The sequence below is a fragment of the Equus quagga genome, chromosome 2 (assembly GCF_021613505.1).
Source record: "Equus quagga isolate Etosha38 chromosome 2, UCLA_HA_Equagga_1.0, whole genome shotgun sequence".
Taxonomy (NCBI): domain Eukaryota; kingdom Metazoa; phylum Chordata; class Mammalia; order Perissodactyla; family Equidae; genus Equus; species Equus quagga.
Window position 1 is genome coordinate 71,550,267 of NC_060268.1, and position 14,412 is coordinate 71,564,678.

The following is a 14,412-nucleotide window of genomic DNA, read 5'->3' on the forward strand; positions in this document are numbered from 1 at the left end:
AGTGCATCACATCAGGAGGCACATGTCCATTTGTCCCATTATTGGTAATACTAACTTTGATCTTTTGGTTAATGTACCTGCCAGGTGCTTCCACTCAAAAGTTATTATTTTCCTTTCTTAATAAGTAATTTGTGGGGAGATAGTTTGCGACTCAATATATACTATTCCTTATAAACTTTCATCCGCAAAGAATTTTAACATTCTTTGTTAATTTTACCTAAATTGATTATTACTGTGGTGATTGAGGGTCAAATATTTAATTACACAAACTCAGTGATAGAGGAGGGAGTCTGTTCCAGCTGTTGGACTCCTTAGCATTAGAAAATATTTTGTATTGAGCTGAAATTTATCTTCTGAAACTTGCACACATTGTTTCAAATTCTGTACTTTTATGCCAGTGAGATAAGCCTCCTCCTTTTGCTCTTTAACAGCCCTTCAGAATACATTCTTCTTTATCTTTTCTCTAGGTTACTTACTCCCATTTCTAACAGTCATTTCTTGTAAGAGATGGCTTTCCTGAATTTATAACTGTCCTGTTGGCTTCGTGATAACACTCACTTATCAATATCTCACTTAACATAGGGTCCCAAATCCAGATAACAGTTCTAGACATGGTTTGATCAGTACAGTTGATTGCTGCTGCCTATAATCTAGTTTCATGCATAAGAGCCTAGGCTTTGGAGACAAATAAATCTGGATTCAAGTCCTCTCTCTGCTACTTACTAGCTCTGTGATCTTAAACAAATTCTTAATATCTCCAAACTTCAGTTCCATAATCTGTAAAGAGTTGGTCATAATTGTACCTGCCTTTTAGGGTGGAATGAAGATTAAGTGTGCATGTAAAATTCTCAGGGTGCTATTACATCATGATCTCTCATTAGCTAATAATAATTATTATATAGAAAGCACGCATCTATTTTATAGCCCAAGATTGTTGCAAATTTTTTTTTGGCTATTGTGTTGTACTCTGGGCTCACTTAAACCTGTGGTGAAAATAAGAAAGTTTCAGTAAGTTCTCCTGAAGCACAGTTAGACTCTTGGACAAATATTTTAACTTGTGTGAAAGTTACTCTAAGTCACAACCTTTATGAGATTTTGAATTATTTCTTAAACCATTTACATGTACACAATAAGTAGATTATAGAGAAACCTTTGAATTATTTTGAATGAATCCTAAAACCTTTGGTCATCTTTTATAGCATAGCAAATGTTGCAATAAATATTTCAGCATTAAATAATGCTTTAAAAGTTAATCAGTGATATTTGAGTGTATGCTATTTCTCCTGGTGTTTTTAAACCATGTTGTTAATTTAAATAGTAAATTTACTCTGAAATCCTAAAGCTTTTCCTAAAATTTACTATAGAAATTGAGGCCAATATTGTACATGTTGGGGAAAAGTAGTTATCCTGGTATTCTAGGACATTTTGATTGAACGCAGCTTTATTTTCCAGACAAGCCTTCTAACACTTGATTAACCTGTGGCAATAATGGTCTATAGGAAATTGAATCTGTGGGAAGTGTGCTGTAAACCTTCATAGTAAGTGTCAGAAATAGGGCTCCTCTTCCTGTCACAACAGGACCAAGAATTTCATTCTCCCCAATCAGGAGGCTCCCAAAGGATATTCTTAGGACACTGAAGTCACCCCATTGACTGACTGTTTGTAAAAGTTCTTCTTTAGTTGGTGGTTGTTTATGCTAGATAAATTAGCTAACCTTTAGAAAAATAGGAAAATACCTAGTTTTGCTCCCTTTGGGTATAACTGATTATGAAAAGTAATCCTTGCTCACCTAGCTTGTGGCCAGGTGAAGAAAAATCTGTATGTTAAAGTTACACATTGTTATGTTATCTATTGGTGTCTAATACCAAATGAAATGTTTTTATTTCTTAATTTTGCCTCACAGCCCGTTTTATGTAGCTATTATAATAGTGAAAATACTCCTTAGAGTTTCATACAATTAAAATGTACATAGTTAATTTTAACTGTCTCAACTCTGTTTCATGTTAAATGTGTTACAGGAATGAATCTGAAGTCTGCTGCAGTAAAACACTGAAGGCTTTAAAATGTTTTCTTGCATAAAACTCAAACTATAAGTAGCTGCTTATGAGGATAGGGAAGGCAGGAAGCTAATGTCAGTCTCAAGATACAGGACAGCTGTTTGCTCATCAACCTCAACTGTGTGAGTAGACTTAAGCCTGTAACCCTATGTAATTGGGCATAGTAACTTAAAATTTTTTAAATCTAAAGTGCTTGAAGGTACACTTAAGTCATCATGATGAGGCATGTTTTAGGGTCTGTTTTTTTCTGGTGGGTAAGATACTGAGGGTGGAGTGGGAGGTAGATTTTTATTTATAATGTGTTTTTGAGAATAACACTTAATAACTAAAATATTATTAGTGACCATGCATCTTTTTTCAGAGTTACTCTAAGCATTGGAACCTGCGTTACTAATCTTATTGTGAAGTAAAAGATTATAATTGCTTAGATTGCTGTTTATTTTGCAGTTGATTTCTGCCTTTTTAAAGTAATGTTTTGGCCAAACAGTGATAAAAATGTATTTGGGGAATATAATTTTATATATTAATATAGAAAATTGCTCTTGAAGATAATTTAATAATTTAAATTATAATTAATAATTTTTTGAATAGCTCTGTTTAATCAGAAAGAGCATATACTTCAAAATAAAGGAACTCTTGATACCTAAATGCAGTTGGAAGTCTTTTAAACTTGTCAACTTTGTTTTTTAAAAGTGCTTTATAAATACATATTGAAGAAAAAAAATTCTTTTTCTTTTACTAAAAGTTACCACCTCAAGAATCAGTTGGAGGGGTCTGATTTTTTCCCTACTCCCTTAGAGGAATGTATGGTTTGTATGGATGAGATGATTAAAATATAAGATGTTGCTTTCAGCAAAATGATGAGCATGTGGATAAACATTTATAAACTCTTATTAACTGTTTAGGGAGACATGGAGTAGAAGGAATCTTATTTGCACTAAGATAAGCTTACTTTCTCTTTCACATCACAAATGTATTGGCTGAAGGAAAATCAAAATTGACTGTCTTTGGAATCAGTGAATGAGAAGATATTTAGAAAGTATATGAAGAATATACACTGAATATGGATATTCTTAGGAAAGTAGTCAAAGGGTACATGGCAGAAGTGGAGATATATGTAGTTGCATTCAAAAGCAGTTAAAAACTCGAGGTTTCAGTTTGCCCAGTTTTTTTCCTTTCTGGATTAATCAGAAGATAAATAGCACTGTGTGAGTCTCCAGGGCTTATCTAGTTCCCAATCTTTCAATTGCTCTAAAGAAGAAATATGTAATCTCCTTGTTTAATGATGACAAGTCTCACTTTAATGAAGTTTTAGGGTCTAGAGTATGAGATTTAACTCTCCAGTTAGTCATTTGGCATTTCAGTTATAGAGCTGAGTTTAATTTGGTGCTACTATTTTGTTTACTGTACTCCAATACTCTTCCTTCATCTCTTTAAATTAGTGTCAAAAATAAAATTCGGGGCCAGCCCAGGGACATAGTGGTCAAATTTGCGTGCTTCGCTTCCTGTTTGCCAGTTTGGATCCCAGGTGCAGACCTGTGTACCACTTATCAAGCCAGGCTGTGGCAGGCATCCCACATATAAAATAGAGGAAGATGGGCACAGATGTTAGCTCAGGGCCACTCGTCCTCAGCAAAAAGAGGGTTGGAGATGGATGTTAGCTCAGGGCTAATCTTCCTCAAAAAAAAAAGAGGGACGTCAGCATCATGGCAGAGTGAATTTGCCTGGGACTCACTCCCCTCCAACATACGACAAAAAGGGGCACCCATACTCCAACAGAGGACATCCTAACAACACAAAAACGTTGGAGAGATATGCAGCCATACGATGGAGGGCAGAGAGGCTGGAGCCCCGCTCAGAGGAGCTGGAATGGGATAAGAGAGAACTTTGCTTCCTCCTCTAAAGACTGTGATCATGACCGAGGGAGGTTCCGTGACGGAAGGAACGGGAAAGGGATCACTCATTCATGAGCTCACCAAGGGCTCCCTAGCATGCTTGCAGCCTAGAGGGAAGCCCTCTAACAGGCAAAAGCTTTTGCAATGGGTGACCTCATCAAGCCAACACCCTGGGAGACCAGATAGCGAGAGCTGATCGAGAAAGCCTGGAGTGCATACAGGAGAAAGCGCCCTTCCACCCACCAGCCCCACACTGCTCCACTGCCTGAGATATCGGCTGAGGCTGGAGGACTCAGAATATGCTGCTCTCGACCCCCACCTGGTGGCATTAGGTGGTAACTGTAACTGACTAAGATCAGAATGCGTAAGACCCAGCCTACCTCTAGCAACATCACACACTACATCAAATCTCCAGACCAGAGAGAAAAGGACAAGCACCCAGAATTCAGTCCTGAGGACACAGAAATATGTAGTCTAAATGACAATGAATTCAAAATGGCTATCATCCAAAAACTCAAAGAGGTAAAAGAGAATGTAGAGAAACAATTCACCGAATTCAGGACCTATGTCACAAAAGAGATTGAAACAATGAAGAAGAATCAATCAGAAATATTAGAGATGAAAGACACAATGGAAGAGATAAAACAAAATACAGATTCCCTGAGTGCGCGAGTGGACTTCATACAGGAGTGTATCAGTATAATTGAAGATAGATATGTTGAAATGCTCCAGACAGAGGAGGAGAGAACTAAGACTACAAAGAAATGAAGATATTTCTCCGAGAAATATCCAACTCAATGAGGAAATGCAACATAAGAATTATAGCGGGCCAGCCTGGTGGTACAGCGGTTAAGTGCACACGTTCCACTCTGGCGCCCCGGAGTTCGCCGGTTCGGATCCCGGGTGCAAACATGGCACCACTTGGCACGCCATGCTGTGGTAGGCATCTCACATATAAAGTAGAGGAAGATGGGCACGGATGTTAGCTCAGGGCCAGGCTTCCTCAGCAAAAAAGAGGAGGACTGGCAGTAGTTACCTCAGGGCTAATCTTCCTCAAAAAAAAAAAAAAAGAATTATAGGCATTCCAGGAGAAGAGAAGGAGAATGGAGCAGAAAGCATGTTCAGAGAGATAATAGAAGAGAACTTCCCAAACCTAGAGAAAGAGAGGGACATCTGTGTGGAAGAGGCTTCCAGATCTCCTAGATTTGTCCATGTAAAAAGACCTACTGCAAGGCATGTAGTAGTAAAACTGGCAAAAATGAATGACGAAGAATACTAGGGGCAACAAGGCAGAAGAAAATAACCTACAAAGGAACCCCTATCAGGCTTCCAGCAGATTTCTCTGCAGAAACCTGACAAGCTAGGAGAGAATGTAATGACATATTCAGACCTTTAAAAGACAAAAATCTTCAGCCAAGAATACTCTATCCAGCAAAAATATCATTCAGATATGAAGGAGAAGTTAAAATTTTCCCAAACAAAAGCTAAGGGAGTTCCTAGTCACAAGACCCTCCCTACAAGAAATCCTCAAGAACACCCTCATACCTGAAAGAAAAAGAAGGGGAGAGACAAAACGGGGAGAAAGGGGTCGCAAAACACAGAGTAAGGAGATAAACAGGTAGACAGAATCAGAGTAAGATAGCAAATATTCAACTATAGCATTAAGCTAGAGGGAAAGAAAACACCAAAAACGAAGATAATCCTGTCATTTTAACCACAAACTCACAATGCAAGATGGAATAAGATATGAGAAAAACAACTTTGGAGGGGAGGAGGAAAGGGACTGAATCGGTTTCGACTGAGGAAATAAGAGGCCATCAGAAAATGGACAGTGTTATACAGAGATTCTGAATACAAACCTCAGTGTAACCACTAAACGAAAAAGAACAGAGACACAAAGAATAAGGAGAAAACAAAGAAACACATCATAAAAAACTACGTAATTCAATGGGTAGAGCGAAACACACAGGAGGAGAAACAATGGAAATGCAGGAAAACCGGAAAACAAGTGATAAAATGACAGCATTCAGCCCTTAATACCTCAATAATCACCCTAAACAGTAATGGATTGAATTATCCAATAAAAAGACACAGAGTGGCAAGATGGATTACAGAACAAGACCCAGCAATATGCTGCCTCCAGGAACATCTCAGCTCCACTGACAAACACAGGCTCAGAGTGAAGGGTTTGAAGATGATACTCCAAGCAAACAAAAGAAAGCAGGTATCGCAATACTTATATCAGACAAAGTAGACTTCAAGATAAACCAGGTAAAGAGAGACAAAGAGGGCCAATATATAATGATCAAAGAGACACTCCATCAAGAAGAAATAATGCTTATAAATATCTATGCACCCAACACAGGAGCACCAAAGTTCATAAGGCAACTATTAACAAACCTAAAAGAAGATATTAACAACAACACAATAATAGTAGGGGACCTCAACACTCTGCTCACATTAATGGATAGATCATCCAGACAGAAAATCAACAAGGACACAGTGGGATTAAATGAAAAGCTAAACCAGTTGGACTTAATAGACATATCTAGAACACTCCATCCAAAAACAGCAGGATACACATTCTTCTCAAGTGCACATGGAACATTCTCAAGGATAGACCATATGTTGGGAAACAAGGCAAACTTCAATAAATTTAAGAAAATTGAAATAATAATAAGCATCTTTCCTGAACATAATGCTATAAAGCTAGAAATTAATTACAGGAAAAAAGCTGTGAAAGGGACAAAGATGTGGAGATTAAACAACATGATGTTGAACAAGCAGCGTATCATTGAAGAAATTAGAAGAGAAATCAAAAAATATCTGGAGACAAATGAAAATGATAACATGCCATACCAACTCATATGGGATGCAACAAAAGTCATATTACATGGGAAATTCATCTCAATGCACACTTTAACAAACAAGAAAAATCCCAAATAAGCTATCTCAAATTACACCTACCTGAGTTAGGAAAAGAACAACTAAAGCCCAAAGTCAGCAGAAGCAGAGAAATAATAAAAATCAGAGCAGAAATAAATGCTATTGAAACAAAAAGGCAGTAGAGAGGACCAGTGAAACAAAGAACTGAGAATAATATGAAAAACTATATGCCAACAAAATGGATAATCTAGAGGAAATGGATAAATTTTTAGACTCTTACAACCTCCCAAAGAAGAAACAGACAATCTGAATAGACAAATCACAAGGGAAGAGATTAAAACAGTAATCAAAAGCATCGTAAAGAATAAAACCCAGGACCAGACAGCTTCCCTGGGGAATTCTACCAAACTTTCAGAGAGGGTTTAATACCTATCCTCCTCAAGCTATTCCAAAAAATTCAGAAAGATGGAACACTTTCTAACACTTTCTCTGAGGCCAACATTACTCTAATACCAAAGCCTAACAAGGACAACACAAAAAAGGAAAACTACAAGCCAATATTACTGATGAACATAGATGTAAAAATTCTCAACAAAATTTTGGCAACCCAAATTCAGCAATACATCAAAAGGATCATACATCATGATCAAGTGGGATTTATACCAGGGACACAAGGATGGTTCCGTGTCCTCAAATCAATCAATGTGATACACCACATCAACAAATTGAGGAATAAAAACTTCATGATCATCTCAATAGATGCAGAGAAATCATTTGACAAGATCCAACAGCCATTTATGATAAGAACTCTTAACAAAATTGGGTTAGAAGGAAATTACCTCAACATAATAAAGGCCATACATGGCAAACCCACAGCCAACATCATACTCTACAGACAAAAACTGAGCTCCATCCCCCTGAGAACAGGAATGAGACAAAGATGGTCACAATCACCACTCTTATTCAATATAGTAATAGAGGTTTTGGCCAGAGGAAGAGAAAGGAATAAAAGGAATCCAAAAAGGGAGTGAAGAAGTGAAACTCTCACTGTTTGCAGACGATGTGATGTCATATATAGAAAACCCCAAAGAATCCATCGGAAAACTAATAGAAGTAGTTAACAAATACAGTAAAGTTGCAGGGTACAAAATCAACTTACAAAAATCAGTTGCTTTTCTATGGTCCAATAACAAATTTACAGAAAGAGAACTCAAGAATACAATTCTGTTTACAATTGCAACTAAAAGAATAAAGTACCTAGGAATACATTTAACCAAGGAGGTGAAGGACTTATACAGTGAACACTGTAAGACATTACTGAAAGAAATGACAAAGAGATGGAAAAAGGTTGTGTGCACATGAATTGGAAGAATAAACATAAAGTGTCCATATTACCCAAAGCAATCTACAGATCCGATGCAATCCCAATCAGAATCCCAGTGACATTCTTCACGGAAATAGAGCAAAGAATCCTAAAATTCATATGGGCTAACCAAAGACCCTGAATTGTTAAGGCAATCCTGAGAAAATAGAACAAAGCTGGAGGTATCACAGTCTCTGACTTCAAAATGTACTACAAAGCCATAGTGATCAAAATGGCATGGTAGTGGTACAAAAATAGGCATACAGATCAGTGGGACAGAACTGAAAGCCCAGAAATAAAACTGCCCATCTACTGACAGCTAATCTTCAACAAAGGTGCCAAGAGCATACAATGGAGAAAAGATAATCTCTTTGATAAATGGTGTTGGAAAAACTGGACAGCCACATGCAAAAGAATGAAGGTAGACCATTATTTCACACCATACACAAAAATAAATTCAAAATAGATCAAAGACTTGAAGATAAGTCCTGAATCTATAAAACTCCTGGAAGATAATATAGGTAGTACAGTCTGACATCGAACTAAAAAGGATCTTTTCGAATACCATGTCTTCTCAGACAAGGGAAACAAGAGAAAAATAAACAAGTGGGACTTTATTAGACTAAAGAGCTTCTACAAGGCAAAAGAAACTAGAATCAAAACAGAGACAACCCACCAATTGGTAGAAAATATTTGCAAATCATATATTTGACAAGGGGTTAATTTCCATAATATATAAGGAACTCACACGATTGAACAATAAAAAAACAACCCGATCAAAAAAATGGGCAAAGGATATGAACAGACATTTTTCCAAAGAAGATATACGGATGGCCCATAAACACATGAAAAGATGTTCAACACCACTGATCATCAGGGAAATGCAAATCAAAACTACAATAAGATACCACCTTACACCTGTTAAAACGGCTATAATCACTAAGACTAAAAGTAACAAATCTGGGAGAGGGTGTGGAGAAAAGGGAATCTTCATACCCTGCTAGTGTGAGTGCAAACTTGCGCAGCCACTATGGAAAACAGTATGGAGAGTCCTTAGAAAACTGACAATAGAACCACCATATGACCCAGCTATCCCACTACTGGATGTCTACTCAAACAATTTGAAATCAACAATCCAAAGTAACATATGCACCCGTATGTTCATTGCAGCAATATTCACAATAGCCAAGACATGGAAACAATCCAAGTGCCCATCCACTGTGATGGTTGGATAAAAAAGGTGTGGCATATATATATATATACAATGGAATACTACTCAGCCATAAAAAAGACAAATTCATCCCATTTTCAATAACATGGAAGGACCTGGAGGGAATTATGCTAAGTGAAATAAGCCAGACTGAGAAAGACAAAAGACCAGATGATTTCACTCATATGTAGAGTATAAACAAGCACATGGACAAAGAAAACAGTTCAGTGGTTACCAGGGGAAGAGGAGTGGGCGGTGGGCACAGGGAGTGAAGGGGAGCACTTATGTGGTGACAGACAAGAAATAACGTACAACTGAAACCTCACATCAATGTAAACTATTATGAACTCAATTTAAAAAGAAAAAGGAAGAAGGAAAGCAAAATCAAGGTGAACACAGCCTTAGAACATACTAGTGAAACTTAGAGTTTTAATATGAAATTAGGCAGAAAGGACACACTAGGAAAGAGAGAAGCTTTTAAAACCACAGAGGATTTGGGGGAGATTGCATGATGGTAAATAGGTCCCCAATTTCCATTTCTCTGAGATGATTCTTTGTGTGCTATATTACTCTTCTACCAAACAGATAGAGAAAAGTGCTAAGAAGCTAATTAACTTTACTGGGCTAGAAAAGTACAATATTAAATTGGCCCTGAGCTCACTTCTTCTGCCAATCTTCCTCTTTTTGCTTGAGGAAGAGTGGCCCTGAGATAACATCTTTGCCAGTGCTCCTCCATATTTTGTATGTGGGGTGCTGCCACAGCATGGCTTGATGAGCCACGCCTGGGATCTGAACCAGTGAACCCTAGGCCGCTGAAGTGGAACGTGCAAACTTAACTACTATGCCACTGGGCTGGCCCCCTCATCTAGCGTTTTTTTAAAGGCACCTTGAATCCTTTTCAAAACAACCTGAGATATATAAAAAATGGTAGTGAAGTGTTTAGTTAAACCCTCCTTTCCATTCTAGGATGATAGGATTCCCCATTGCCTACAGGTTTAAATTTAGATTCCTTAGCATGGATACCAAGCCTTCATGGTGTGGCCTTACTCTCTTTCTAGGATCAGTTCCCACCATTCCATATTCATTCATTGTTTATATTTCAATTCATGTTGAAGAATGATATTGATTACTATAAGTAGCTATCAGTTCTTTTCCTCTGAATTTGTGCAGGTATATTTCCTTAGTCGGCCTGTCCCTAAAATGGGAAACTGATTGGGAGCTGTGTGCCCAGATTCTGTCCAAGGGTGGACTTCCCTTTGGGGTGTATGGAGAGGAAGCTTGAATGGGTGCCAGTATCCCAGAATTAGGTCAGAGAGGAAGAATGCAGTGAAATGTAATCAATATCAAGATTTAATAAAATTAATGATTTTATTGTTTCATCAAGAATATTTGTAAGTGAAAGTGGCTTTTTTATTGTGAGAGTATAGTGATGAAGAATACAGTGACTACTTGTACAGTTTGGTGCTGCTGCCTTGATTCGTGCCAAGGCTGCAGCTGTTTTACCCTCCATTGCTTTTATACTGCCAGTCAACACAGAGATAAAGACAAATAACAAGTTCTTGTTTTTATGAAAATAGTTTTGACCTCCTGGATCTTTGAAAGGATCTTAGAGATCCCCAGGGGCCCACAGATAAACTTTGAGAACTGCTGATTTAGAGCATGGAATCCAGCCAGACTCTCCAGGTTCTTGACTCTCACTTCCATCACTTAATAGCTGTGTGACCTTGAGCAATTCACTTAACCTTCCTATGCCTTAGTTTCCTGATCTGTGAAATGAGGATGGTTATAATACCTGTTTCATAGGATTGTTACAAGGATTAAAGGAGTTGATATTTATAAGTGCTTACAACAGTGCTTGGCACATTAAGCAATATACAAATATTGTTAAATAAAGTTAATAGTAAAGCCAGTTATTTGTAGAAAAAGTGTTGTACAAAGTTTGATGGGAACAGAAGACATTTAAGTTTAGAGAATGACCCTGTTTTTTTAAAAATTTTTATTGAGTTAATGATAGGTTACAATCTTGTGAAATTTCACTTGTACATTATTGTTTGTCAGTCATGTTGTAGGTGCACCCCTTCACCCTTTGTGCCCACCCCCCACCCCATCTCTCCCCTGGTAGCCACTAATCTGTTCTCTTTGTCTACATTTTTAAATTCCTCATATGAGTGGAGTCATACAGAGATTGTCCTTCTCTATCTGGCTTATTTCCCTTAACATAATTCCCTCAAGGGCCATCCATGTTGTTGCAAATGGGACAATTTTGTTCTGTTTTACGGCCGAGTAGTATTCCATTGTATATATATACCACATCTTCTTTATCCAATCATCTGTTGATGGGCACTTAGGTTGCTTCCATGTCTTGGCTATTGTAAATAATGCTTCAGTAAACATTGGGGTGCATAGGACTTTTGGAACTGCTGACTTCAAGCTCTTTGGATAGATACCCAGTAGAGGGATAGCTGGGTCATATGGTATAGATACCCAGTAGAGGGATAGCTGGGTCATATGGTAGTTCTATTTTTAATTTTTTGAGGAATCTCCATACTGTTTTCCATAGTGGCGGCACCAGTTTGCATTCCCACCAGCAGTGTATGAGGGTTCCTTTTTCTCCACAACCTCTCCAACATTTGTTACTATTAGTTTTAGTTATTTTTGTCATTCTAATGGGTGTAAGGTGATATCTTAGTGTAGTTTTGATTTGCATTTCCCTGATGATGAGCGATAATGAACATCTTTTCATGTACCTATTGGCACATGTTCATATATCTTCATGTTCATATATCTTCTTTGGAGAAATGTCTGTTCATGTTTCCCACCCATTTTTTGATCAGGTTGTTTGATTTTTTGTTGTTGAGTTGTGTGAGTTCTTTATATATTATGGATATTAAGCCTTTGTCAGATATATGACTTGCAAATATTTTTTCCCAATTAGTGGGTTGTTTTTTTGTTTCAATTATGTTTTCCTTTGCCTTGAAGAAGCTCTTTAGTCTGATGAAGTCCCATTTGTTTATTCTTTCTATTGCTTCCCTTCTTTGAGAAGACATGGTGTCCGAAAAGATCCTTTTAATACTGTTGTCAAAGTGTGTACTGCCTACATTTTCTTCTAGAAGCCTTAGGGTTTCAGGTCTCACCTTTACATCTTTGATCCATTTTGAGTTTATCTTGGTGAATGGTGAGAAAGAATGGGAGAATGACCATATTAAGTGGAAGAAATCAGGGAGAGACATTCATTTACAAATATTGGAAACTAAGTTAGAGATTTGCCTTAGGAGATGAGATCTCTCACCTCCCCTAGGGCAGGGAGGTGAAGTCTGCATGGTCGAATTATAAGCTTTAAGGTCAAAGAGGAGGGAGTAAAAAGAAGGATCTATATATGGATCTTGCATATATAGATCTTATCTTATGTTAGTCTTTTTGAAAAGAAAAGTGAATGAAAGCCCATCAATGTGGAAACCACTGGGAAAATTTGAGTGGGTCCCCCCTTTTGCAGCAAACAATATTGGGTTACCTTGTGCAGCTGATAGCTATGTCTGATTCTTTAAGGTATGTGATATGGCACCTAGGTCAGTTTGGGACCATAAAATTGACTACAACTTAAGTTTAATTATAAAATTACTATGTTTGGTATGCTAAATTAGGCGAATTGCTAAATAAACCCCTTTCTGAGTGGAGTGAATTGGGAAAAATACCCAAAAGCTTGGAGCATGAGGCCAAACATCTTTGTTCAGTGCACAAACTGTGTAACCACATGTAGCAGCCCCTGCTGACACACCTAGATCTCTTCTCAAATAACAAATTCAGTTTCTTTAAAAAGAGCCTATTCCAGTTTCTTGCCTTGGGGTAAATACTTGGCTACTACAGGTTCTGTGCTGGCAAGGTGGCAGTGCAGTTTCATTCATGCATTCAACAGCTGTTGAATGCGTACCATGTGCCAAGCATTATTTTAAGCATTAGTAAACAAAATAGACAAAATCCCTGCCATTACAGAGGTAACATTTTAGTAAAGGGACGATAAACAAAATAAGTGTAATTTAATAGTAAATTAAGATTGAGATAAGGGTATTGAAGAAAAAACTGGAAATGGTAATAAAGGATGCTGGGGGCAGTATTAAATAAGGTAGTAAGGGAAGTCCTCCCTGAAAAGATGACATGAACGTATGCCTGAAGGAGGTGAGGGAGCCTAGTCATAAGGATTTCTGGAGCATAGAGGTTACGGACAGTACAAAGGCCTTGAGACAGGAACATACCTGGCAGTGTATATGATCAGGGAGGAGTAGGAGTAGGAGAGGAGGTCAGGTAATGGGGGACCAGATTATGAAGAGCCTTCAAGTCATGGTAAGGAATTTGGCTTTTACTCTTGGTGAATTGGGAAGCCACTGGAGGATTTTGAGTAAGCAAGCAGTGTGATTTACTTTAGATTTTAACATGATCACTGGCTGCTGTATTGAAAATAGACCATAGGAGGACAAGAACAGAAGCAAAGATACATATATACCAGTAACTATATTAGTTATTAATTGCTACATAAAAATTACCCCAAAACTTAGTGGCTTAAGACAACAAACGTTTATTATCTCAGAGTTTTTGTCAGGAATATAGAAGTGGCTTAGCTGTGTGGTTTTGACTTAGGGTCTCTCTTGAGTTTGCAGTCCAGTTGTCACCCAAGGCTGCAGTCATCCAAAGACTTGACCAGGGCTGAAGGATTTGCTTCCAAGTTCACTTATACAGCTGTTGGCCTGAGGCCTCAGTTGCTCAACATGTGGACCTCTCCTTACGACATGGTAGCCAGCTTCCCCAGAGTGAGTAATCCAAGAGAAGAGAGCAAGGCACTAGCCACTATGTCTTTGTGACTAGACTCAGAAGTGACACACCATCGCTTCCACAGTATTCTTATTGATCATCCATACCAATGCTGATAAAATGTGGGAGGGAACTTAATACTAAGAGGCTTGGGGATCATTGGGGGACACCTTAGAAGCTGGCAACAAACAGATAGTG

General features: G+C 37.9%; 1 protein-coding gene across 5 annotated transcripts in view; it reads left to right on the plus strand.

Moving 5' to 3' along the window:
• The window catches only part of ZFAND6 (zinc finger AN1-type containing 6), a 78,204-nt gene that overhangs the window by 37,882 nt on the left and 25,910 nt on the right, over positions 1 to 14,412 (plus strand). For 2 of the 5 annotated variants that reach the window (XM_046653303.1, XM_046653301.1), the window contains exon 2: positions 2,019 to 2,179. The exons of the other annotated variants lie outside the window; for them this stretch is intronic. The gene's annotated coding sequence lies outside the window, so the exon portion shown is untranslated. The remainder of the gene's footprint in view (positions 1 to 2,018; positions 2,180 to 14,412) is intronic. 5 annotated transcript variants of the gene reach the window in all.